Below are 26,506 nucleotides of genomic sequence, written 5' to 3'. Positions count from 1 at the left end.
AGAAAGAGGCTCAAAAGATAGGCGGGAGCCAGACCACACCAGACCATATAAAGGATTATGCTAAGTGCAGCCATTGAAAAGTGGCTGGCCAGGGAGTGACATGAAGGGAGTCAGGCAAGACAAGAAGCAGAAAGACTAACTAGAAGGCCTTGGCAATTGTCCAGGTGGGAAGTGATAGTGGCTTGGAATGGCTCAATGGCAGAGATGAAGAACAGTGGACAAATCTGAGAGATATTTTGGAGAAGTGACATGACTTGGAGATAACTGGACGTGGGAAGTGATGGAGAAGGAGGTTCCAAGGACATTTCCAGGTTTCTGGCTTGAGCAACTTAGTGAATAAAGTCTAATAAATAACAACTACTTAGTATAACTCATAAGGCTACATTTAACGATAGAACTCCATCATTCTTACAAGCTCCTGTATCTGTGGTGATATTCTGCTCTCACCACAGACACCACAGATTTTGTAGGAACAGATGCGTTAATCAGATGGTGGGGATGTAGAAATTTTCCACCTACATGCATATCAAACTTTCCTTACCATAAGCAGAAGAATGTCTCTGAGATATTAAAATCAGACTTTAACATAAACCTAGAATTTTTACTCTCAGCTCTACAGACGCAGTCATAGATGTCTGGCCGTTGAAATAGAAGAACCTGAAAGGAAACAAATTTCCCCTTTGAAAATGTTTTAAAGCCATGTCTTTATTCATTCACGAGATTTTTCTCCTGAGCATTTTTAGTGTGAGAGGTATGAGGTAAATAAGACGTATTCCCTGTCTTAGCAAAGAGTATATTCTATCAGGGGAGAAAGAATCATAAAAAATATGCATAATACAGTGTAGTATGTTACATAGATCAAGCAAAAGAATTATACTAAACAGACCACAGAATGATTAATTCTACAGGGGGACTGGCACAGGGGCACGGCTATGAAAGACTTCAGAGGGGTTGCATTTGAGAAGTCTTGAAAGACAAGAGTTTGCTAAGTAGAGCAGTGGATGGGGGAGAAATTCCAAGAGGAGGTAACAGCACAAGCCAAGGCATGAGGGTCCTAAAGAGGACGGAGCTAGGGTCCTCAGGGTGAAACCATAGGGTGTCTGACCCAGTCTGGAAAAGTCATCCTTCCATTACGAAGTCTGAAAAACACTACCAGTCTAGTCCGATTTATCTGCTCTAATTTGACCCAGGTAGAGAATTCTCTTTTGTGTGGGCCCCAACCAACAAAGACCTCTTACTGTGACTACCGCCTGAAGATTGCCCATGTTTACGTATTGAGATGAGTGGTCCTCTCTCCCACAGTCATAATCAGTCCCATCACTGGGCCAAGGCTACAGGACGCGTAGCCTCGAAAGTGCCTAGAAAGATGTGACCGTCAGACTTCCCTGGTAGTCCGGTGGTTAGGAATCCGAGCCTCCACTTAAGGGGGCATGGGTTCAATCCCTGACTAAGATTCCCTCATGCTGTGTGGCCAAAAGAAAAGAAAAGAAAAGAAAGAAAGAAAGACGTGGCCATGGCCCAAGGTAATGCTTCTGTGGACTGGAGAATACAGACAATAGAATGGCTGTGACTTCTAGTCTCAGTCTGGCTAATTGGTACAGCTGTCCCTACACAACAGTCAGATGTAGTGAGTGACCGCCACCAAAAAAAAATGTGTGTGTGTGTGTTTGTGTGTGATCTTTAAATTTTAATAGCTTTTCAGACAGTCCTTAGAGAGAGAATTGGCAGCTTGGACCTGGAGGCTGCTCCCCCCACCTGTCTCCAGGCACCGCAAACACAGCTGTGTAAGAAGGAGACAAAGCTTCCAAGGAAAGAAATGGTACAGTCTGGGGGGGAACAAACAATGGAAGCGCCTTTCTCACAAACCCACTTGGGACGAGGCCTGTCTAGCAACAACAAAAATTAGCAAGGAGGATATGATCAGGATATATATATATATTTTTTTTTTTTAAGAAAAAAACTTCACCGTGAAGTAAGATCATTCAAGACCCAACTCAGCGGCCAGTTTAAAACCATTTTTTAAGGATGAGACAGATCACACCATTCAAGTTGAGGGGAGAACAAGGTAGCACGTGTTTCTGGCAAGTTTCACATTCAGGTGCTGTCCGCGCATGGAGATGAAATGGAAAGACGATTTATGCTCTGTCATAGAACTCGGAGTTCCCCACACGAAACGCAGGAGTCCCTGGGAAAGTGCCTAGAAACTTCTTTATCTGGATTTCTCCAGGCTGCAAAGCGCAGGCATTTTTAAAGTTCAACTCTTTAGAAAAAAGTCAGCAGAGGCAAGATTTCCACAGATGTTAACAGTTCTAGAGTGGTCAGGGGGCTGCGGCTCTCCGAAGAAAGGGAAATTCGAAGAGGGAAAGAAGTCGTTTTGGAAGAAGAAAACCCAAGCAAGGAGGTATTTTCGGTATCATTTAAATCACAAAATAGCACGAATGCGGTCTCTGCCTGTGCGCTACCCAAACGTCGAGCTGAATACCACTGAACGCTGGTTTGAAAATTTCCATTTTTGTAATTTGCTTTCCTTTGTTAAGCCAAGACTTGAGAGAAACCTGGCAGCCGTCTCCAAAGTCTGGCACGATTTCCCCTCCGACGCACTCGGTTGGTGGGGATGTGGAAGGGACCGCACAAGAGAGGAGAGAGAGGGAAGGAGGTGGATTGAGAAGTGCCCGCCGGGGGCTGCGGAGGGAGCGGGCCGCAGCCTCTCAGTCAGGGGGTTTGGCTCCACCTACAGGAAGCCGAAAGCACTCGAAGCAGATCCCTCTGCTGCCACGGAAACCAGGGGTGTCGGCGACTTGGGCAACTGCTGGAGGATTTTCCAGCCAGTGGGAAAGGGGTGTAAGGAGCTGGCGGTGAGGAGTCGGGAGGTAGGGATCTCCATCACCAGGTCCACGGCGGCATATCAGATTCAGCACAGGGGTTCGTATTTGGAGGAAAAAAGACTCCATGCCTCCTCCTGTAACCTATGATTGATTTCACTGGTTACATGTAAGCCCCATTTGAGGACAAGGGCAGTTTCTATTCCCAGTCCAGGCCCATGACATAGCCAGTGTGCTCAACTGCTGAATGAATGAATGGATCTAACCCACTGGATAAACACTCGGTTAAACAACAGCGATCTAATGTGATAACAAACGCTTCCCCTCACCCCGCAGGTATATTTATGAGTTGTCAGGCATTTTGTTAATGGCTGTAATCGCTTAAAAAAAAAAAAAATCCTGCACCATCTACACTATTCCAGTGTTCTACCTCCAATATGGGTAGCACTAATTAAGTACCACTCATTTCATCTGATGCCCTGAATTTGAAATGAGTAAACAGAGGCTTGGAGAGGTTTTTTTCCCTGGGTCAACCAGTTTGTTGGTGATAGAACAGGTTCGGGGCTAAATTTTCCTGACCTTCCCTCTGGTGTTTGTTTTCTAAGGCAAGAGAATTATTCTGCCGGACTGTGGATTGACCTGCACGGATACGCTTAGCCGATTGGCTCGCTCAGGCGGAAATTGGCTTCCCCACCTGCCTGTTGTCCTGTCCCTCAGCTTCTGTCTCGGCTTCTGCGAGAGGCCAAGGCAGCCGCTCGTGCTGCTTTACTCCAAAAATCAAGTGCTCCTGGAGCTGGTGCCCACTGGTTGCTAAACTTATGAATCCATTTTTTTTTAAAGCCTAAAGGACAGAATCTTTGAGCTTGCAGATTTGTAAGCTACAAACAGGCAGGTGCTGTGTTTTAGCAAACCAGGTGTCTTATATCCAATATCCAGCACATCTACTTATCCAAAGTGCTTAATAAGCAGTTATTGAATTTCCCAATGATAGTTATAGACGAAAATGATATTTACCAATTGAAAAAGAATTTTTGCTGTAGGCAGTTAGCACTCAGTTTCCAAATTTAAAAAAAGTGAAGATTCTTCCTGTAAATGAGACTCCATTTGCATTGTGTCAGATAAATGATGATGTAGTGAAAGTTGGAGATCAGAAGATCCAGATTCTAACCACAAGCCATCTATAAGATGGAAATAAATAATACTGTCATGACCTCCAAAAGGATTAGACATGAATCATTATTACAATAATAATCACAGTATTAATAATAGTTTTTTGTGCTATTATTAAGTGCTTACTACATTCCAGACTCTCTATTAACCACTTTAAGTGCATTATCTAATTTATCCTTATAGCAACCCCATGAGGGTGACAATTATTATGCCCGTTTTACAGAATGAGAGAACAGAAGCTCATAGACATTAAGGTACTCACCTACAGTGACACAGTGGTGAGGCCAGTATTGGAACCCAACTCCTACCTGACTCCACACTCCTAAATATTATGTTACACAATAGATACCTATTGGCTGATTCCATGCTGGTGGCATTCAAATCTCTATCTCTAGTTCTTAGTTCTCATGGGAACTCTATATTTTTATTTCCAATTACTGAAATCATATCATTAATTGTACGTTCCACTACTGTTTAAATTTAGAAGGACCTAAGCCAAACGCCTTCTTTTCTTTCATAAGCATTTACTCAGAGCCATCCATATTCAGGCCTCCAAGCTTGGTCTAAGGCAATGGCTCTCAACTGGGGGGGGCGGCGGTTTGCCCTCCAGGGGACATCTGGCAATGTCTGGAGACAATTCTGGTTGTCACAACCAGGGGTGGGGGGATGCTATTGGCATCTAGTGAGTGGAGACCAGGGATGCTGCTAAACAGCTTACAGTGCACGTGACGTTCCGCCAAAACAAAGAATTATGTAGCCCAAAATGTCAATAGAAGTGAGGTTAAGAAACCTTGGCTCAGGAATATGGAGATGAATCAGGCAGATATCATCATTAATCATCTGCTATGGGAGATGTATGTATAAATTTGAAGCACAAAGTTTATGCAGATTCTTGTGTCGTGACAAAGGATAAGTGCCCCAAGGCTCATAAAGAGTTATGGGGTTTCCTAGGGGCTGGGGAAGGCTTGGTGGAGGAGGTGGCACTTGAGCCAAGTGCAAAGAAGAGAGAAGATCTGGATTCTGGATAAAAGGACAAACAGTGTGCAGGGTGTGGGTGTATGTAAGGAGGTTATTTTAATTGAAGTGGAGGAGGTGTGAAGAGGTGTAGTGGAGAAAAGGAGGTAATGTTTTGTTGGGGCCAGAACAAAGCGCCTTGAGTGCAAAGAGGAGGACTTCAGACTTCAGTTGTAAGTAACGGGAAGCCATCTAGCATTTTCACATGGGGGAATAATGTGATCAAAATGTTCTGGGGGGATGAATCTAGCAGCTGAATGGAAATGGATTGCAGAGAATAAGAAGCCGGAGGCAGGAAGACATGTTAAAATGCTACTATCACATGTCTTGCTATTAAAAGGAAACCACTTAGCTCTTTTCGTTTTTATTAGTAGCAACCAATAACTGAGTGATTATTGTGATTCAAAGCCAAACACTACATATACAATCGTACTTAGTGCTGCCCTCTGTCACAAGGATCTCCCCATTTTACAGATAAGGGGATGGTCAGAGTGGATAAAAAGTGGCAGGGCCAGGATCTGGCTACCAAAGCCTGCGATCCTAACTGCTTTGTGTGCTGGGTACAAGGTTGGGATTCTTAACCTCTTGACCAACCCAGACTGTCCCTTCTAAGGCAGACAATAAAACAAGCCAGCCCAGGCCCCACTGGGAATGGGAAGGTCTAGGACAAACAGCCTCAGGAAATCTGCTTCTCCTTGGCAGCCAGAGCTGATGGTAGGGAGAAAGGGGGTGTTTCTCTGGGCTAATTTTGGGGGCATGGGGAGCATAGGCATATGCCTTATTACAAACACACCTACAGGATAGATTCCTTTAATTTATTTGGAGGTAAGTTGTTTCCTCCGGGGGGTATGGTAAATGAGAGCAAAAATGGGAACGTCTGAAGCAAAGATCGAGCTTCTCATGTCAGGCATCTCTTGGCTGTTGAGGTAGCAAGCAGAAGACATGAAGTGGGGAATAGAAAGGCTGTGACTCAGAAATTCCTTGTTTACTTGGCTCCTGAACAGATTGCTAACTGGATCCAGGTGTGTGCTCTGGTTTTGTTTTAGAGCCTCTTCGCCACAGGCAGGGAAGGAGAGGAAAGGTATGGACCATATCCGTAGACAGAGTGGGTGGCAGCATTAGAATTGGTGGAGGTGCTGACAGAGGCATGGCCATATATACTAGCTGGCTATGTGGGCTTTTGGTGACCTGCAACTAGAGTGTTGGTCCAGGGCACCAGCTTTTGTCATGAAAAAAGATTCACAGCAAGAAGTTAGAGAAGGATACGACCAAAATGGTGGCCACCACCGAGTAGCCAAGGACCAGTAGGTAGAGTACATATAAGAACATCCTTGAAAACTTCCAGGTCTACCTGGAAGGAATTGAGATGGTGGAAACTCTCACAGAGCAGGCAGGGGAAGAGTCAGAGAGACTTTGATGGCCTTTGATGACCATTCATTTCACGGTGACTCTCCATCGCAGGATAATCTTTAACTATTTTGGAAAGTTTGTGATCTACAATTTAAAGGTCAAAGGCTCCAGGATTCCAGAGTTCCAGTTCTTCTTTCTAAAGTCCCACAGTGTTAAACAAACATAAATTCTTGCCACAATCTCTTAGATTTGACAGCCTAATAAATAGATTTAAAAAAAAAATTCAAGACACAATCTCCTCTCTAGACCAAAACTCCTGAAGGTCAAAGATTGAATCTGCACCACCAAACTCAAGAGGTGCTCAAGAAGTATCTGCTGAGTTTAACTCAGTGCAATGTTCTCCTGAAACATCAAGAGCGTTCACTAGACGCAATAATATAATTTTTAAATCCAAATGTTATTTTCACCTCATTAAAAAAAAGCCTAACCTTATGTATCAATATGCCTGTTTTCACAAAGTCTTTGCCCACAGTCTGTAAGTTGTCCTAATACTAAGACCAAATGCCAAAAATCAAATGTTTTTTCCCTGGAGAAAATCTGGAAGAGGCAATTATACTAGACATACTACTCAGAAGGATCTGTTTCAGTGTTTTTGCTTTTGTAAGTAGCATCATTAGGCCTCTTCAAACCAAACATTGTCCTGAGAAAAGAGTGAAAGCCAGAAAGCAAAGTTCTCTAGCCTCTAGAGAACTAAATGGCTCTAGCCTCTCCATTTTGTTACCCTACATGGGATGTTCCATATGGAGATGAGGAATGAGACTCAAAGCACAGCTCTCTGGGCTTGAGGGTCTCACACAACTGAAAATGTCCCAGGTCATTTCACACACACCCCACCCTTCAAACCAGCTACCTTGAATCCAATCTGGTGGATGATGTATTACTTAACCTTGAAGTATCAGGTTAGCTTCAAGTTTTTATTGAGTACTTACCATGCATATGGTGCAGACTTAGAAGATATAGAGGTAAGAAAAAAGACCAACAGCAGCTGTGCAGGGCAGATCGTGTTCCTGCCATTTGGATTCTTCCTTGCTGAATGAAACTCAGCCAATAGATCCTCATAGCAATACTCCTGCGAGTTAAGTTGGGAAATATGAGTGGGCATGTCAGAACAAGATCCCAATCTGCAGGAAGAAGAAATGATGGAGAGTCTTCCCAGCCAGTTAGACCTCTGGTTGCTCAGCAGCTCAGTGATAAACAACCTCAACTAGAAGAACCACAAACTAAGAGTCAGGATATTATACCTGCTTATGACATTGAAGATGAAGGAGCATCTGTAGCTCAAAGGGCTGATATGGAAGCTGATCAGTAGAAACTGGTTCTCTTGAAGACTGTGGATGAGCCTGGAGGTGGTCCTGATGTCAAGAAGGAGATTCTACCAAGTCTAGAGCCTGTTAAAATGCCAGAAGCTGGTGAAGGACAACCACAGATTTAAACAGAGACAGACTGAAGCCAAGCATGCTGTCCTTGTGTTGGAAATTTGACTGCTAACCATCTCTCAATAAAGTTTTACAACTTAAAATAAAAGGAAAAAAAGGCCAAAATAGGACCCTGGCCCCCAAAGTTTGGCTTACAAGCTAGTTGAAGAAAACACAGTGAATATGGATGAATAGAAGAAAATATTTGTTCCTCAGACACTTACTGAGTGCCTTCTTTGAGCCAGGCTCTGTGCCGGACTACAGGGGTACCAAGGCTGAATTGGTTCCATTTTGTTCAGTTCAACACTTGTCATTCATTCAGCAGGTATTTATTGAATGTATTTGTAGTAGACCACTGCTTTTCAAGCCTTAATGTGTATGGAGATCACCTGGAGATTCTGATTCCAAAGGTCTGGGGTAAGGCTTGAGATTCTATATCTCCATCAAGCTCCCAAGGAATGCCAGTGCTGTTTGTCCCTGAACTACTCTTTGAATAGTAAAGGACCATACAATGTTTTAGTCCTTTGCTATACAGGGGAAAATAAGATAGCCATGGCCCCTGCCCTGATGAAGCTGATATTCTAACAATGAATATAAATATTAAACAAGGAATCACAGTGAAATACAATATTAATGGATGTTCAAAGTCTTTGGGGGAGCATTTTGTGAGGGGACATAATTTCACCTAGGAATCAAAAAAAAGAAAAGCTTTCCTGAGGAAGTGATGTTTAAGCTGATAGGAATTTGCAAACAATAAAGGAGGAAGAATATTTCAGGTAGAGGGAACAGCATGTTTGAAGGCCTGGAGGTGAGAGAAAGCTTAGATATTCAACAAATATTTTGAGTTTTACCATTTCCAGGCTCTGAGTGTAAGACCCTGCCCTGGACAAAAGCACAGTGGGAGAAACGGACATGGAAACAGATGACTTCAAAACAATGCAGCAAGAGTTCTAACAGTGGTGAGCACAGGGTGCCAGAGGAGTACTGAAGAGGATTTCCTAACCCAGCCCAGGAGAGAGAACATTTGAACGGAGCCCTTGCAGATGAGTGGGAATAAGGCAAGAGAAAAAGATGTGGCAAGGTGGGAGATCGGGTCCTTGCTGCTGAGGACACACAGTCTAGTGGGGTAGTTGGCAAGTTGTGTTATATGATCCTGATTTTAATACAATTTAATCATTGTCTGGGAACAGTGCCGGGCACATAGTAGGCACTCATTAAATATGTATTGAAAGGATGAATATCTAAATGCCATGTAAGTGATAGACTCAGGATGTCCTAGACATAATTGGGTACTAAGTTGTTACCAACTCCAAGTGCCCTGAGAGTTCAGAGCACTAGGGTGTGAACAAGAACTGGGCTTGAAGGAAGGCTAGAATCTGTGGGATGTAGGGGAGATCAGTAGACATCCATCCTGAAAAGGAAAAACTACCGGTTCACTGCTGGGAGTAAAGGATTAAAAAAAAAAAAAGGGGGGCTTCCCTGGTGGCGCAGTGGTTCAGAGTCCGCCTGCTGATGCAGGGGACACGGGTTCGTGCCCCGGTCTGGGAAGATCCCACATGCCGCGGAGCGGCTGGGCCCATGAGCCATGGTCACTGAGCCTGCACGTCCGGAGCCTGTGCTCCGCAAAGGGAGAGGCCACAACAGTGAGAGGCCCGCGTAGCGCAAAAAAAAAAAAAAAAAAAAAAAAAAAAAAGAGCAGGGTTTCTTAATCCAGGGCCCATGGAGCTTCTGGGGCATCTATGAAGCCCCAAAGATTATATGCAAAGTCCTAGGTGAATATATATGAAGGACTATTTTTATGGGCAAAGAGACTAGAACTTCATCAGATGGTCAAAGGAGTCCAGTGACCATTATTAGGTTAGGACCCTTGGGGAGAGAACAGGTAGCCTATTCTAGGTAGCCTCTGAACCACTTCCTGATTACAAATAATTGTGTCAATGGAATTCCAACACAGAAAACCTCGGTCTGAGTGTGCTGGATGGTTGCAGCACTGCCTTTGAGCGGCATTTTAGCAATGTCCTTGCTGCTACTTATCTATCCAGACTTGTCCACATCGTCAGGGTATCCTCAGCAGCTGATGGAGATGCCTCCTTCCAAAGGCTATTTATATGCACCCAAGTCCTTCCCCTTAATGAGTTTCTAGAGGGGACAATGGCCTCTTGTTAGATTGTCAACTGTTGACATTTCTCTGATCTTTTCTCACAGTTTCCGTTGAGCAGCAGTTGCTGCAGCCTCCTGAACATCGAACAGGCAATTAATTGGTACAGATTTAATAAATGTATTAGAGAAGGAAGCTGCATGTTTATGGACTATTTTCATGGTCATGCATACTGGACAAGGCATTTTTCCACCAACCTACTTATGCTACCACAGTGAACACAAAATTTACATATCTGGAAGAAAACAGTATTTTCCTGAAACATTAATAATAAATGCAGGAAATTTGTCTGTTATGGGTAAACGTCTCCATAGCTTAACTTTGCACCATTCTATTTTGGTTAAAAATATCTACAGTGTTGTCCCTTACCATCTTCCTTCGAAAATATACTGGTAATTGCAATGGCCCTTCTTTCATAAAGAACTGGGGTTTTGCAAAATAGCAATGAGCAATCCCTCTGTTTGAGGATGCAGGCAATGTTTAAAGTTCTTAGAATAAAATAACCTTAGAGTAGAAACCTTAGCAACCAGGTTGTACTAATAGAAGTATACTGTTCAAAATGAGGGAAGCGATAGTCCCTGTCTCCCCAGGGCTAGACATACCACGTAAGAAATATTTTTTATTCCGTACTTAATGCCACATTAGAAGAGGCATAGCAATAGGCACATGAAGCTGGTGATCTTGAAATGAAGGCAAATGGCAGTAGCTAACATTCGCAGAGTCCTTACTAAGGGCTGGGCGCTGTGCTTTGCATTGTACATTTAATCTTCACAACCACCCTACTATTATACTACTATTAATAGTAGGGCACTACAATTATTATCTCCATTTTACAAATCAAGAAACTCAGGTCATGCAGATAGTAAGTGGTGGAGCCAGCATGACACTTGTTCTTTCTGACTCCAGTGGACCCTCAGCGTAGGCAGTTGGTGTATTTTCAGTTAATCTTGCTAGAGATGATTGGTAATCATGAAAATAAAATCATTGCCACTGTGTGTGTGTGTGTGTGTGTGTGTGTGTATTAGTCGTTTCACCAGTCAGCACACACACACTGTGAGGGCAGTGACCATATTAATTATGCACATATTTACTTCTAAGGTTTAGCACAGAGCTGGGCACAAGGTAGGTCTTTCTTACATCTTTTACTGAATAAAATAACTAATTTCAACCATCACCCTGATACCAAAACCAGACAAGGATGTCACAAAAAAAGAAAACTAGAGGCCAATATCACTGATGAACATAGATGCAAAAATCCTCAACAAAATACTAGCAAACAGAATCCAACAGCACATTAAAAGAATCATACACCATGATAAAGAGGGGTTTATCCCAGGAATGCAAGGATTCTTCAATATATGCATATCAAACAATGTGATACACCATATTAACAAATTGAAAGAGAAAAAACATATGATCATCTCAATAGATGCAGAAAAAGCTTTTGACAAAACTCAACACCCATTTATGATAAAAACCCTCCAGAAAGTAGGCATAGAGGGAAATTACCTCAACATAATAAAGGCCATATATGACAAAGCCACAGCACACATCATTCTCAATGGTGAAAAACTGAAAATATTTCCTCTAAAACCAGGAACAAAACAACGTAGTCCACTCTCACCACTATATTCAATATAGTTTTGGAAGTTTTAGCCACAGCAGTCAGACAAGAAAAAGAAATAAAAGGAATTCAAATCAGAAAAGAAGTAAAGCTGTCACTATTTGCAGATGACATGATACTATACTTAGAGAATCCTAAAGGTGCTACCAGAAAACTTCTAGAGCTAATCACTGAACTTGGTAAAGTTTCAGGATACAAAATTAACACACAGAAATCTCCTGCATTCCTATACACTAATGATGAAAAATGTGAAAGAGAAATTAAGAAAACACTCCCATTTACCGTTGCAAAAAAAAGAATAAAATACCTAGGAATAAATCTACCTAGGAGACAAAAGACTTGTATGCAGAAAACTATAAGACAATGATGAAAGAAATTAAAGGTGATACAAACAGATGGAGAGATATACCATGTTCTTGGATTGGAAGAATCAACATTGTGAAAATGACTATAATACCCAAGGCAATTTACAGATACAATGCAATCCCTATCAAACTACCAATGGCATTTTACACAGAACTGGAACAAAAAATTTCACAATTTGTATGGAAACTCAAAAGATCCCGAATAGCCAAAGCAATCTTGAGAAAGAAAAACAGAGCTGGAGGAATCAGGCTTCCTGACTTCAGACTATACTACAAAGCTACAGTAATCAAGACAGCATTGTACTGGCACAAAAACAGAAATATAAATCAATGGAACAGGATAGAAGGCCCAGAGATAAACCTACGCACATATGGTCACCTTATCTTTGATAAAGGAGGCAAGAATATACAATGAAGAAAAGACAGCCCCTTCCATAAGTGGTGCTGGGAAAACTGGACAGCTGCATGTAAAAGAATGAAACTAGAACACTCCCTTACACCATACATAAAAATAAACTCAAAATGGATTAAAGGCCTAAATGTAAGGCCAGACACTATAAAACTCTTAGAGGAAAACATAGGAAGAACACTCTATGACATAAATCACAGCAAGATTTTTTTTTTTCTTTTTTTGGCAGTACGCGGGCCTCTCACTGCTGCAGCCTCTCCCATTGCGGAGCACAGGCTCCGGATGCGCAGGCTCAGCGGCCATGGCTCACGGGCCCAGCCGCTCCACGGCATGTGGGATCCTCCCAGACTGGGGCACAAACCCATGTCCCCTGCATCGGCAGACAGACCCCCAATCACTGCGCTACCAGGGAAGCCCCAGCAAGATCTTTTTTGACCCACCTCCTAAAGAAATGGAAATAAAAACAAAAATAAACAAATGGGACCTAATGAAACTTCAAAGCTTTTGCACAGCAAAGGAAACCAGAAACAAGACGAAAAGACAACCCTCAGAATGGGAGAAAATATTTGCAAACGAAGCAACTGACAAAGGATTAGTCTCCAAAATATACAAGCAGCTCAGTATCAAAAAAACAAACAACCCAATGCAAAAATGGGCAGAAGACCTAAATAGACATTTCTCCAAAGAAGATATACAGATTGCCAACAAACACACGAAAGAATGCTCAATATCACTAATCATTAGAGAAATGCAAATCGAAACTACAATGAGGTATCACCTCACACCAGTCAGAATGGCCATCATCAAAAAATCTACAAACAATAAATGCTGGAGAGGGTGTGGAGAAAAGGGAACCCTCTTGCTCTGTTGGTGGTAATGTAAATTGATACAGCCACTATGGAGAACAGTATGGAGGTTCCTTAAAAAACTAAAAATATAACTACCATATGACCCAGCAATCCCACTACTGGGCATATACCCTGAGAAAACCATAATTCAAAAAGAGTCATGTACCACAATGTTCATTGCAGCACTATTTACAATAACCAGGACATGGAAGCAACCTAAGTGTTCACTGACAGATAAATGAATAAAGATATGGCATATATAAACAATGGAATATTACTCAGCCATAAAAAGAAATGAAATTGATTTGCAGTGAGGTGGACGGACCGAGAGTCTGTCATACAGAGTGAAGTAAGTCAGAAAGAGAAAAACAAATACCGTATGCTAACACATATATATGGAATCTTAAAAAAAAAAAGGTTCTGATGAAACTAGGGGCAGGACAGGAATAGGGACGCACACATAGAGAATGGACTTGAGGACAAGGGGAGGGGAAAAGGTAAGCTGGGACAAAGTGAGAGAGTAGCAGTAACATATATACACTCCCAAATGTAAAATAGATAGCTAATGGGAATCAGCTGCATAGCACAGGGAGATCAGCTCGGTGCTTTGTGACCACCTAGAGGGGTGGGTTAGGGAGGGTGGGAGGGATATGCAAGAGGGAGGGGATATGGGGATATATGTATACATATAGCTGATTCACTTTGTTATACAGCAGAAACTAACACAATATTGTAAAGCAATTATACTCCAATAAAAATATTAAAAAATAATAACTGATTTCAGAATGCTTCAAAAACCAATTCACCCATCAGATTATTGAGACTGTAGGGGAAAAGGACATTCTGGGGGGGTATAAATTGTTACAAGTCATTTTAGAGGACACTTTGGAAACAATGATCAAAATGTGAAATGTGTAAACCCTTGACCACAGCTATACATCTAGGAATCTATTCAAGCTATTCTATAGAAATACTGATACATATGTAAAAAGATTATGTGTGTGTACACACATACAAAGATATACATATAAATGCAAAGATATTTATGTATGTATGCATACATACATTTATTTGCAAAGATACATATATATATACACACAAAGACATATACATTTATTTGCAAACATATACATATACACACAAAGATACATGTGTATATATATACATTTATACTTGTGAGTGCACATTCATTACAGTTCTGTTTGTATTAGGAAAATAAAATGGAGACAACCTAAATGTCCATCAATAGGCGAATGATTTTTTAAAATTATGATACAACCATACAATGCAATACTATGTAGACATTAAAATACTGGAGTAGATGTATTAGGTTAACTATATGAAACTGCCAATTCCTTCCTGTTTAGATCTACAGAAATAGCAATTTCACATGGTTCAACTTCATCTATGTACAGATATGAACAATTTCTAAGCATATTAGAAACTGAAAAAGGCAAGTTGCAAAGCATGATGTATTTATGTTAAAATATAAGAAACAAAAATATAGAAAATAAACTAGAGATACTCACCAAAGAGTTAACATGATTATTTCTGGGCCTTTTACAATGAGAATTTTCTTTATAATTTCTTTTAAAAATATGTTTACCACAAGTAATTCCAAAGTGTTTCTATATTTTGTAAGCATTTTTTCTGATCTACAAATTCCAAAACCCATGAACTCACCATGTTTCTCCACTGGCACAGATGAGGAGAGTAATGAAGAACTAGCTTTAATTATTCAGGCAAAGAAACCCAGATTATTATGAGAACAAGGCAAAAAGCAGAACTTTGTCTTGGATTATCTCGAGACAACTGCCTGAAATTTTCCTGCTTATTTTTCCTGTTTGAACCTGGCTTTTCAGACTAATGTGAGGTGATCTGTTTTTCTGTGATTCAGAACCTCACAGAACTTGGCAGGCAAAGAAATACAAAGAAAGGAAGAAAAGGAAAGGGGCAAAGTTGGGGGGGAGCGAAAGAAGATGGGCAGAACTTGAGAAGGCTTTATAAAGTGATACAACACACCCCATACCCTCTGGGAACAAAAGAACAAAGCTGATGGGAGACAACAGATGTTCTTCCCAAACCATGAAAGCATAACACTCTACACCAAAAACTCCTCATTCCAAGGAGTGGCTAATACCTCTTACTAGAATATCTGTACAACAAAGGATTTGTTTTTCCTTTTTCCTTAGATGATAGATGTGAAAGGTAAAATCACTGTTACCAGGTACTTATCAAGTGTGAGTTAGCCAAATTGTTGGTTTCTCTCGATTCTTATTTCTCTAAATCAGTTTTATTGAGGTAGAGTTGACATAAGGTAAAATGCAACCACTTTAATTTTACATATCCATGAGTTTTGACAAGTAATACACTCATAACCACCTCCAAAATCCATTTTGGATGAGGTTCCATCATCCAAAAACGTTTCTTTGTGCCCGTCAATCCCCACTCCCACCTCTGGCTCCGGACAGCCACTCATCTGCTTCTATCATTACAGATTATATTTGTCTTCTCTAACATTTCATATAAATAGAATCATACAGTATGTACCCTTTTGTGTGTGTGTCTTCTTTCACTCAACATAATGTTTTAGAGATTCATCCATCTTACTGTGTGCATTTATAGTTCATTCCTTTTTTTTTTTATAGTTCATTCCTTTTAATTGCTGATTTCCATTGTATTCCATTGTCTGGCTACGCTATAACAACAGTTTATCCATTCACCTATTGAAGAACATTTTGATTACTTCTAGTCTTTGGCTATTATGAAGAAAGTTGCTGTGAACATTAGGCTGACTCTTACTTTTGCAGTAAGTAAGGGGTGTTTTTTTTCCAATATAAAGTCATTTGTTTTCAAATTAGCAATAAAATAATCAACCTTACATTAAAAAATGAATAGACAACCAAAAACCCTTCAAATCTGATTTGAAACTGATTTGAAATTAATATCTGTCCATTTGGTTGGGGCATAGGGATGGGAGATAAAACTAATATATCTTAGACACCTACTAAGTGCTTATTAATATGCACAGATTACCTCTTAAATCTTCACAAGCACACTACACCGTGAGGTAGCTATTATTCTTCTTTTACTAATAAGGAAATAGAGGCACCAAGAAGTTAAAGAACTTGCCCAAGGTCACAGAGCGACTAAGCAGCAAAACCAGGAATTTGCACACAGAACTGCCTGACTCCCATCTGATGCTCTGCAACCCTGCTTCTCGTTGCTGCATCTCTGGCAGGAGGCTTGGTAAATAGACTCAAAGGCAGACAGATTTTGGGTTGAGGTATTGTATTGACCTAGATGGGGGAAGCAGAAGAGGGAAGATGGCAGTGACTGGGTAAAGAGAGAAAAGAAAGAGGAAAGAGGATAAAAGGAGAGGAGGGAAAGGAGCATTCTCTCCACTTTGACAGAATAAGAAGGAGTCTGAAGATCCAGCATGAAGCTGGACTCCCTGGAAACCGCCTAAGGCCTGAAACATTTCTGCTCACAATTGAAGGCAAAACCTTATCCAGCCTTGGCAGTTCCTTCCCTCTTCATCTGGGCTGCACCTCTCAACCATGAAGCTCACAGAAAGCCAGGAGGGGGAGCACCTTTTCAGTTGGGTCGGCATTGCTATTTTGCATGGAGCAAATGCCACTCATATTTGTGTCTGAAGTCAAGAAAAAAGCCGTGCTTGGGATTAGAGAAACTGAAAACAAGTAAGATGACTCATTTGAAACAGTCTGAAAAGTGTAGAAAGTTTAATGATTTAGCTCAAAATTAATTCAATGCTTACAAAGAGAGAAAGGAGACAAAGTAAAAGAAGAAATGCAGAAAGTGTGTAGCCCTCAATATGTGTCAAACACCGAGCTAACAGCTTTGCCTGTATTAATTGAGTTGATCTTCATAATCCTATGAAGTATGCACTATTTTTATTTCTACTTCACACATGAGGAAATCATGCCTCAAAGAGGTTAAATATCCTGCCCAGGGTCACACAGTAAATGGCAGAGTCAGGACTCAAACTCACTAACCACTACTCTGTCCTATTCCCAGGGACTATATGCCAGAGACTGTGTATACATTTATACAAAAATGTATAAAACATGGTCCTGACCTTTGGAGAGCTCATGGGTAAACACTGGACAATACTTTCACTTTGGGCAAGTGACCTAATATTTATCATTAAAATAGGAATTAATAATCCCTTTCTTGCTCTCATTACAAGGTTCATTTATTCTAAAAATTTTTACTGAACATCTATTATGTGCCAGGCATAGTGCTCAAAGTCTCTCATGAAGCTTATATTTTAGAAGGAAGAGAAAGTAATAATTATGTAAAAAACAGATACGTAAGTAACGAGAGAGAGAGGTAGAGGGAAGGAGAGGGAGGGAGGGTGGGTGGGAAGGTAGGAAGGAAGGAAAGAAGGAAGGAAGGAAAGAAGGAAGGAAGGAAGGAAGGGTGGGAGGGAGGGAGGAAGGGAGGAGATATTTTGTATAGTAATAAGGGCTATGAGAAAAAGGAAATCGAGTAATGAGATGAAGGATGATTTTAGACTGAGGGGTGGTTGTTATTTTGCAAAACGTGGTCAGGGATGTTCTTTGTAAAGTGATGACATGGAACTGAGACCTGAATAATAAAAAGCAGGCAGTCATGTGCAGGTCCAGGCACAGTGAGTTCACTCGGGGAAGTCAGTGTGGCCAAAAGTTCATGACCAGGAGGAAGAGTGGTAGGAAATAAAATCAGAAGTTAGCAGGGGCCAGATCATGGAAGGATAGGAATTTGGATTTTATTTCAATAACAGTGAGAAGTCATGGGAAGATTTTGAGTAAGGAAGTGACATGACCTTATTTTCACCTTTAATAGACCATCCTGGCTGCTTAGTGGAGAATGGATTTGGGGAAGTCTAGAGGGGAAGCAGGAAGGGCAGTGAGAAGGGCATTGCAGTAGGCTTGGTGAGAGATGCCAGTGGCTTAGACAATGATGGTAACAGTGAAATGGAAACTAGTTATTGGATTCAGGATTTATTTTGGAGGTATAGGCCATAGGACTTGCTGATGAATTGAGAAATCAAGGGTGTCCTTCAGGATTTTGGTTTGGGCAACTGTTTGAATGATAAAACCCTTAGCTGAGAAGAGCATATGTGTGGTTAATTTTAGAATGGAAAAGCATTTGCAAACTACAAAGTGCTTTCCAAAAGCAAGCTGACACTGAAGAAAGAAGCCACCATGAGTCCTACAGCTGCAAGGAACCGAATTCTGTCGACAACCTGAATGAGCTTGGAAGTAGATTCTTCCCTGGTCCAGCCTCCAGATGAGAATGAAGCCCTGACGCCATCTTGATTGCAGTCTTGTGAGATCCTGAGCAAGGGGATCTACTAACCCATGCATGTACTCCAAACCCACAGAAACTGTGAGATAACAAATGGTGTTTTTTCAAGCCACTAAGCTTATGATAATTTGTTACACAGCAAGAGGAAGCTAATACAGGTGAAGAGTAAATTATCGACTGGCAGAAAGCCCCAAAGTGCTGTTGATATAAACCTAAAAGACAGGGACAAATTTGATCCCAGCTGGGCCCAGTCACACCTGGCTCCCCATTCCTGGGCCATGAGCACTTTCACCTTTAGGGAAAGGGGATTTGATGATAATTTGATAATTAATCTTCATCATCCTCTCTTCCTTGCCTATAACAACAGTCTCCCAGTCTCACTGAATTACTCTATTCTTTGTTCAATCACCACATTTGGTTTTGCTGAACTTGCAGAAATTTAAACTCAGAAAAAGCCGTATCTATAAGGCTGCCATCTCTTCTGCTATAGGAATAAGGAGTTCCCTCAAAACTGAGACCACAACACCTACCTACTTCTTGAAATCCTCCCAGACCAGAGGACCCCAGGGTTGGGAGAGAGAGTGTTGGTCATGCAGTTAATTCTCCCAGCAGATGTCTGAATCCTCCACAGCCTGTCTGCCATGGCCTTCTGCTTGAATACCTCCAAGGAGGAAGTGTGGAGACAAAACTGATTCCAAATTCTCACCCTGTTTCCTACTACCTGTTGATCATGGACAAGTTTCTCAACCTCCCTGAGCCTCAGTTTCTTCATCTGTAAACTGGGAATAGTATACCTTTACAGAGTTGTTTTGGTTGGTCTAATACATGTGAAGCGCTAACCCTTGCTTCTCTCTCTGTCTCCCTCTAGTGATGAAAAACCCTGGCTCAGTTCACTTTCTCCCTTTTCTGATTTCTTTTAGTCTCTTTACCAGCCATTTTGAACACCTAATCATTTTATTGTTTCTCAATTACTTTGTATGCATGAGTCATGACCTCCCAGGAGGCTGAGGACAGCCAGCCATATTTTATACTTCTGGGGGTCCCCCAAAGGAGTTAGGTCAATCCAGGGCATACAGCGAGCACACAGTAAACCAGTAAAACCTGCCAAATTAAATTAACAATCCATCATCATCAGAGTAACTTAAAACTGGCTATACGCAATGAACTGTCATTTAATTGGAGCTTCTCGTAAAAGGGTCCCCTTTCTATAATATCCATTTTCAAGTTAAAAAAAAAATACTGACTGCAAAGACCTTTGCTTTTAAAAAGAAATCTTTTCATGCATCTCACGTTTGCATTTGAAATACAACTTCCTAACCAAGAAAAAAAAAAGGAAAGAAACTAAAAATGAAGCATCCTAAATTGTACAATTCAGGCTTTGTTCCCTATCTTTAACACTCACGCATACTGAGCCTCAGATTCTCCCCTTTCCTTTCTCATATACTTATCCATTTCTGCATCCAATAGTTAAGATTTTTAAAGGTTGATTTTTAAAAGAAATGAATCCCAAATCTCCGTATGAACTGTAAGGTTCTCATTTCAAGTGGATACAGGTTAGAATACATTTGACCATAAAAGTGGAAAGGCTGGAGGAAAGTGCCATGAAGAATCTACTGGAAGAAATGGGATCAGATAGATGTGGTGCACTTCTCTTAAGTGCATATCACTTAACTGCATAATCAGCTTGTGCTCCCAAGAATTATGCAGTCTCTGTCTGGCCCCCATTAGACTGAATGTGTTGCTACTCCAGTTAATTGAGTATCAGCAAATTGCAAAATTCAGCTATATGCACCCTGAAGCGAGTTCCAAATGCCATCCGGTACAATATAATCAAACTAGGGAAGTGAAGAGCTGGAATACTTATGAGATTCTGCCCATTTGTCACATTTGGTTTGGAGAGTCTGTGCTGTAAACAAGGCTGCCCACTAGTCATAGGGCTATGTACTTTGGATTCCTGTCCACCCCCTCTCCATCACAACAGAACCTCATGTCCCCATCCAAAAATTAATTTTAAATGCGTCCAAAAGAAAACAGGATGTCAGCATGTGAAAATGTGATTAAAAAACAAAATATCTGACTCATAACTATGGTGCTCTGCTTCCCAAGATTGATGTTATTTACATGGAAGAGCAGAAAAAGCAGGGACTACTCTTAATTCTGCCATTAACTAGCTGGGCAAGTCTTTTCGTCTCTCTTGGCCTCAGTTTCCTGTTCCGTATTACAGAAAGAGTATTACTAACCTTGTCAGCCTCAGTAAGCTGTTACGAGTGTTAAATGCAACGCTGCTTGGTGACCTACAAAGTAATGTGGGATTCTATTACTAGATGCAGCAGAGGGAGGAGAATGGGCTTTGTATCAAGAAATGCAGAGAGTCTATCAAGCTGACAGAAATCTTCAGTAAGGATCCAGGGCGGCAGAAAGTGGTAAAATAAAAATGAAAAGAAGGAAATGCTACCGACTCCATGGCAAACCCTTCAAGGGTCAGACATTGTCCTTGGTTTCAGTTCTGTTCTTACTCTGTAAAGATTCAGAGCTCTTTCTCATACATGGGTACACACGCCATGCAATGAGATCCTCGTTACATTGACTGTTTAGCAGAAATGGCAGCATATCCACATTATCCAGGAATAACTATAGGGTCTAGTTGTAAAGAAACAAAGCACCCATCACATAATGCTCAAACCTATCCAACTATCACAAGGAGGAGTTTGACCTGCAGGTGGCTGCATCTTGGAATCTAGAGGAAATGCTCACATGCCAGCTTGTGATTGGAGGGCAGCCCAGAGACTTCAAAGGTCTCCTTTGCTCTTTGCAGATTTCCTTCCGTAGATGTTTTATCTGCAACTTGTATCTGTTAAGACTATGAGAAATATTTCTTAGCCGTCTTTCCTGCCTGTAAAATGGTCCTCCTGAGTCACCTGGAGGAGTCTTTAAGTCAACAGTTGCCAAACTCTAGAGTAGTGGGTGGCTCCTCTGCTGACCGTGGAGTGGTTAAGAGGAGGGGATGCTTAGCTTAGCCCCTTACTAGTTACATTATCCTGGGAAGGGAACTTAATCTCATTAAGTCTTGCTTTCCTTTTCTGCAAAATTGAGCTAATAGAAGCACCCACCTTTCAGGGCTTCTGTGAGGGTGAAATGAGATCCTGTATGCCAAGAAAAGGTACAACGCTAAGCTGTGCTACACTTTATTAGCACACGGCCCGCGGATTACTCAAGATAAGCTAATGTGAATTATGCATCAACGTCTTTACAGAATTCTGAAATAACATTTATTTTAACAAACATGTAGTGGTTTTAGGCAATTTAATCTGCAGGTTTTTGTCTTACGTAAGTGCCTAATAAAGTATTTTTGCTGTGGAATGAGGATATCATAAAGTAAAATGTGAGCACAAATGATTCTAGAAAATTACCAGGGAAGGAAGTGACTCACACTTCTACTCTGATCAATATCAACAGGTGCAGGCACATTTCACAGTGTGAGAGGACAATGATACTGTGCCTGCGAGGAGCTTGCCCAGAGAAGGCGCTTAAAGTGTTGGCTGAGTTGAATTAAGGGCAGAAATTCAACTGACCAGTTGTTCCAATTCGAAGAGTCTACTATTTCCCAAGAGATGGGTCAAAAACTGAACAAGCGTTTTAGTCTAACATTCAAAACCTTCCAAAATCTGACTCTTTCATTCATCACTGTCGTCTTAGCACCTAGTACAGTGCCTGGCAGATAATATGTGCTCAATAAATAATGGTTGAATACATTAATGAGTTTGTTAATTAATGATTCCAATGTTTCTTTCTAGCCTCATCTTCCACTATCTTCCAGCATGAGCCCTTCACTATAACCAGGCTGATCTACTAGTGATTTCCTAAACACTAACTTACTCATTGCTACCTCCAAAACTTTGCTCACAAACCTTCCCCACAAGCAATGTTCAGTCCTTCTCTTATGCAGATTTGTCCCACTTTTTGAGATGTGATATTTTGAACTGTGTAAACTTGGCTAAGCTAGAATAACATTTCCCAGGATCTCTTTTCCTGTATGTTTCCAGGTTAGAGTTGACCAAAAGAGGAATTTGCAAGAGTTCTAGAAGATTAAAGTCTTGATTAGATGCGGCAAGAGTCAAAAACAGTGGTGCTAGCAGGTTCACATTTGTCTTATTTCCCCTGCTCCATGACCAGTTCTTCTTCCCAACTGCTGGCCCTGATGACCACCAGCCCACCACCAGATGCAGAGTCAACCACCTCCATGGGCTTCTCCATCAGTTCCCCTTGGTGGTCCCATCTCAGCAGCTAGATGTATCCTGGCTTCCCAGATTTCCCTTTCAATTCCTACTTATCTACCAGTGCCAGTGTTTCAGGAAGATTAGTTAGTGACTTTATCTCTGATCCTCCAGCTCCACTTTCTGGATTTTACTTCCCCAGATCCTCCCACAATTATGTAATGTCTAATTGCTATAATAAATCCCTTATTCCATAACACTCATAGTGGTTCTGCTTCTCTGATGAAATCCTGACTGACACACAAGGCTCAGTTCATGTAACAGCTGTTCCTTGATGACTTCTTGACCATCCAGAGCATTTCCTCTACATTTCTCTGGTTCAATGTGTTTGTGGTCCTCCACTGGCATTACTCACACATTGCTTTGTATTGCATTTACATCCACATATGCCTTCATGGTGCTCAGAACATGGCTGGTATTCAGTAAGAGTTTAATGAGTAAATGAAAGTTTACATGGCATATGTGTCACCATTCTCCTCTCACACTCACAGCAGACATTATTAATTGATCTTACTATGCTTTCTCATCATGCTTGAGCTTAGCCTCACAAACCTTCTCTATGCAGTGCTATAGATGGACAACTGGAGCTGGCCTAGAAGAAGAAACCTATCTGCCATACTGAAACCTTTGAGTATAATGGCTTATACTTCTTAGGCAAATTAAATAAGCATAGAAGGTTGCAGTACATGCACATACTCAGCTCAGTAAATGTGAATTCCCTTCCCTACCTCCTGCCCCACTGCACCTGTCTTTCACACAGTAGGTACCCAATAAATATTTGTTGAATCAGAGAATGTCAGTGCAACCTTCACAAAATAAGCTGTATGATCTCTACAAACCAAAGCAACTCACACATATCTAACCTTTTAAAATAATGAATAAATAAAAGGGCAGCTAGAGTGAACTTCCTGCATTTAAAGAAGGCCACTCCCACCATTTATGGTACTTTCAGAGCTAAAGAAGACAAAATACAAACAAGCCCAGGCCGCAACCAACAAAAACATGTAACATGCTGTTAAGTACTTGAAAAGAAGGAAAACCCTTCTAGCTTCTGTCCTCCTGATATGATTAGTTCACTTCTTAGTAGCCATAGAAGACTACATAAAAGAAAAGAAGTCTGGAGAGAAAGCGTGGGTTCAAAGGAGTCAGGTAGAATTATTAGACAGGAAATATAGGGTCTAGAGAGGAATATTTCTTGTACATTTCTGATAAGGGAATCAAAATAAGGACATGATTGACTTGACCCTTGGAAATATTATTTTTGTTTTTTTCTGTTTTCCTGGCTTTGCCTTGGTTCCAGGCTACAACCAAGGCCCATATCTCTAAGAATTCTGGCAGGTACTTTCCATCCCTGTACTCATTCTTCCCATTCCATTTTCTATTTCTGTGTATAGGATGTGATGATGTCCCTGGTCATCCTGGCAATCAATAATCGAAAGCATAGATGTGAAAGAAACAAAAACAAAATCAGCAGTGTGTTTATTCCAATGGGTGAGAAGGTAAATGAAATAAGCTTACTCTATTGGATAGACAATGTCCAAAGCAAATTTTTATCCCTAATCTTTGCAATATACACATAAAGCCTTGGTGCTAAGCGGAAAACAAAATGCAATATTGTCCTTCCACATTCTTTTTCTCACTTGAAAACTGTGTGCCTGATTCCCATTGGTTTCTCATTAGGAGAGCAATCGCAAGACTACCTCAACTTAATTGACATGGATTCACACACCCAAACCTAGGGAATGCATAACCTAACAAGTAACATGCTACATCCATTTTCTGCTTCTCCATCAATCAAAATGGCACTAAGTTTTGGGTAACTGTTAAATGTGAGACATTCTCATTTCCCCTCCACATTTTGGGAAGTACCATCATAAGATAGATCCACCGCCTTCAAGGTTTCCCTAGACTAAAAGCCATGTGAAGAATAGATATTGTTTTTATTTGTTTGCAACCCCAGGGACTGAAACAAGGCCTGGCATAGAGTATGTGATGAGTACATATGTGCTGAATGAATGAATGAGTTTTACTATGTTGGTGTGGCAGGCAAAATAAATGCCCCCCAAAGATGTCTCCATCGTAATTCCCAGAACCTTTTTATTATCTTACTGCAGAAGGGACTTTGCAGGTATGATTAAGTTAAGAATCTTGTGGGACTTCCCTGGTGGTCCAGTGGTTAAGACTTTGCACTCCCAGTGCAGGAGGCCTCAGGTTCGATCTCTGGTCAGGGAACTGGATCCCACACGCCTCAACTAAGAGCCTGCATGCTGCAACTAAAGATCCCTCAGGCTGCAGCGAAGCTCCCGCATGCCGCAAGGAAGATCCCACCCGTCGCAACTAAGACCCAGCACAGCCAAATAAATAAATAAATAAATAATTTTAAAGTTAAGAATTTGGGATGGGGAGATTATCCTGGATTATATGCGTGGGGCCCAGGGTACTCACAAGGGTTCTCATAAGGGAAAGAGGGAGAAGGGAAAGTCAGCGCCAGAGAAGGTGATGGGACGACAAAAGCAGAGGTCAGAGTGATGGAGGGCTATGAGCCAAGGAATGTGAACAAACTCTTGAAGATGGAAAAGGCAAGGAGACAGATTCTCCCCTAGATCCTCCAGAAGGACACAGTCATGTAGGTACTTTCATTTTAGTCCAGTGAGACCCAGTTTGGACTTCTGACCTCCAGAACTATAAGATAGTCAATGTGCATTGTTTTAAGCCAGAAGTTCGTGATGCTTTGCTACAGTGGCAATAGGAGACTAATGTATTAGCATTAACATGAATAAAACACAGCAGTCTTTTTTTAAATTGAGATATAATTGCCACATAACATTGTACTATTTAATGGACAATAGTCATAATGACAGCCAGCATTTATTGAGCACTTAGGGAGAACCACAGTACAAGATACTTTCTAGACATATCTTATTAATTCTCAGAACTATATCATAAGGTAGGTATTAAATTCCACTCAATTTACAGCTAAGGAAACGGAGGCCTAAAAAAGTGAAGTTACTTGATCAAGATCACATAGTTAGCAAGTGGCAGAACAAGGAGTTGAACTCAGGCAATCTGAGTCCATGTCATACTGAGGTAGGAGATAGATGGGCCCCTGGGATGGACAGCTGGTGTTTGTCAAACGGAGTAAAATTGAAGCTTTGTTCGCACCTAGGCACTCCAAAGACAAAGCTAGTGGCAGAAGCTGAAGTTCTGCTGAAGTAAAGAGATAAGGTGCTCACTCCTGAGGTCAAGGAGGACTTCCCTGTCTGCACATGTGCAGGAAGTCTCCTTGGGGCTCAAAAAAGGAGGAAGCCCCCCATCCCATTAATAAGTGTGGACATGCACCCACAGGATCCTCTGCAGTGGGATCCAACTTAGCAAAAAGTTGTGCACGCATCTTGGGGAGGGTCCTAGGACCAGTCAGGTGTGAAAAAAGAAACAAGATAATTGGTTAAATGTAAACAAAGACCTGGAAGGACTATCCTATGTAAGTGATTTAAATCACCTCCTTAAAATCACCTCCTTACTGCGCTCCTCATTCAGGATGTCCCCACTCCTCTCCGGATGTGTATTTCTGTCCTCCTTCTGACTTAAATAAACAAACTGTTTCTCTGTGTGCTGTGTCTCTAATAATACATTTTGTACCTATTTTTGCAGTTTTTGCCTCCTTGAAACATTCTTGCTTTCAAA

General features: G+C 41.2%; 1 protein-coding gene and 1 pseudogene across 1 annotated transcript in view; one reads left to right on the top strand and one right to left on the bottom strand.

Moving 5' to 3' along the window:
* The window catches only part of TM2D1 (TM2 domain containing 1), a 139,948-nt gene that overhangs the window by 45,466 nt on the left and 67,976 nt on the right, over positions 1-26,506 (bottom strand). The window lies entirely within an intron of this gene.
* Positions 7,507-7,848, top strand: LOC101323169 (putative G antigen family E member 3 pseudogene; annotated as a pseudogene).

This window comes from Tursiops truncatus, chromosome 1 (assembly GCF_011762595.2).
Source record: "Tursiops truncatus isolate mTurTru1 chromosome 1, mTurTru1.mat.Y, whole genome shotgun sequence".
NCBI classification, from domain to species: Eukaryota; Metazoa; Chordata; class Mammalia; order Artiodactyla; family Delphinidae; genus Tursiops; species Tursiops truncatus.
The sequence above is the reverse complement of the archived record's forward strand: the minus strand, read 5'-3'. Positions and strand labels throughout refer to the sequence as shown.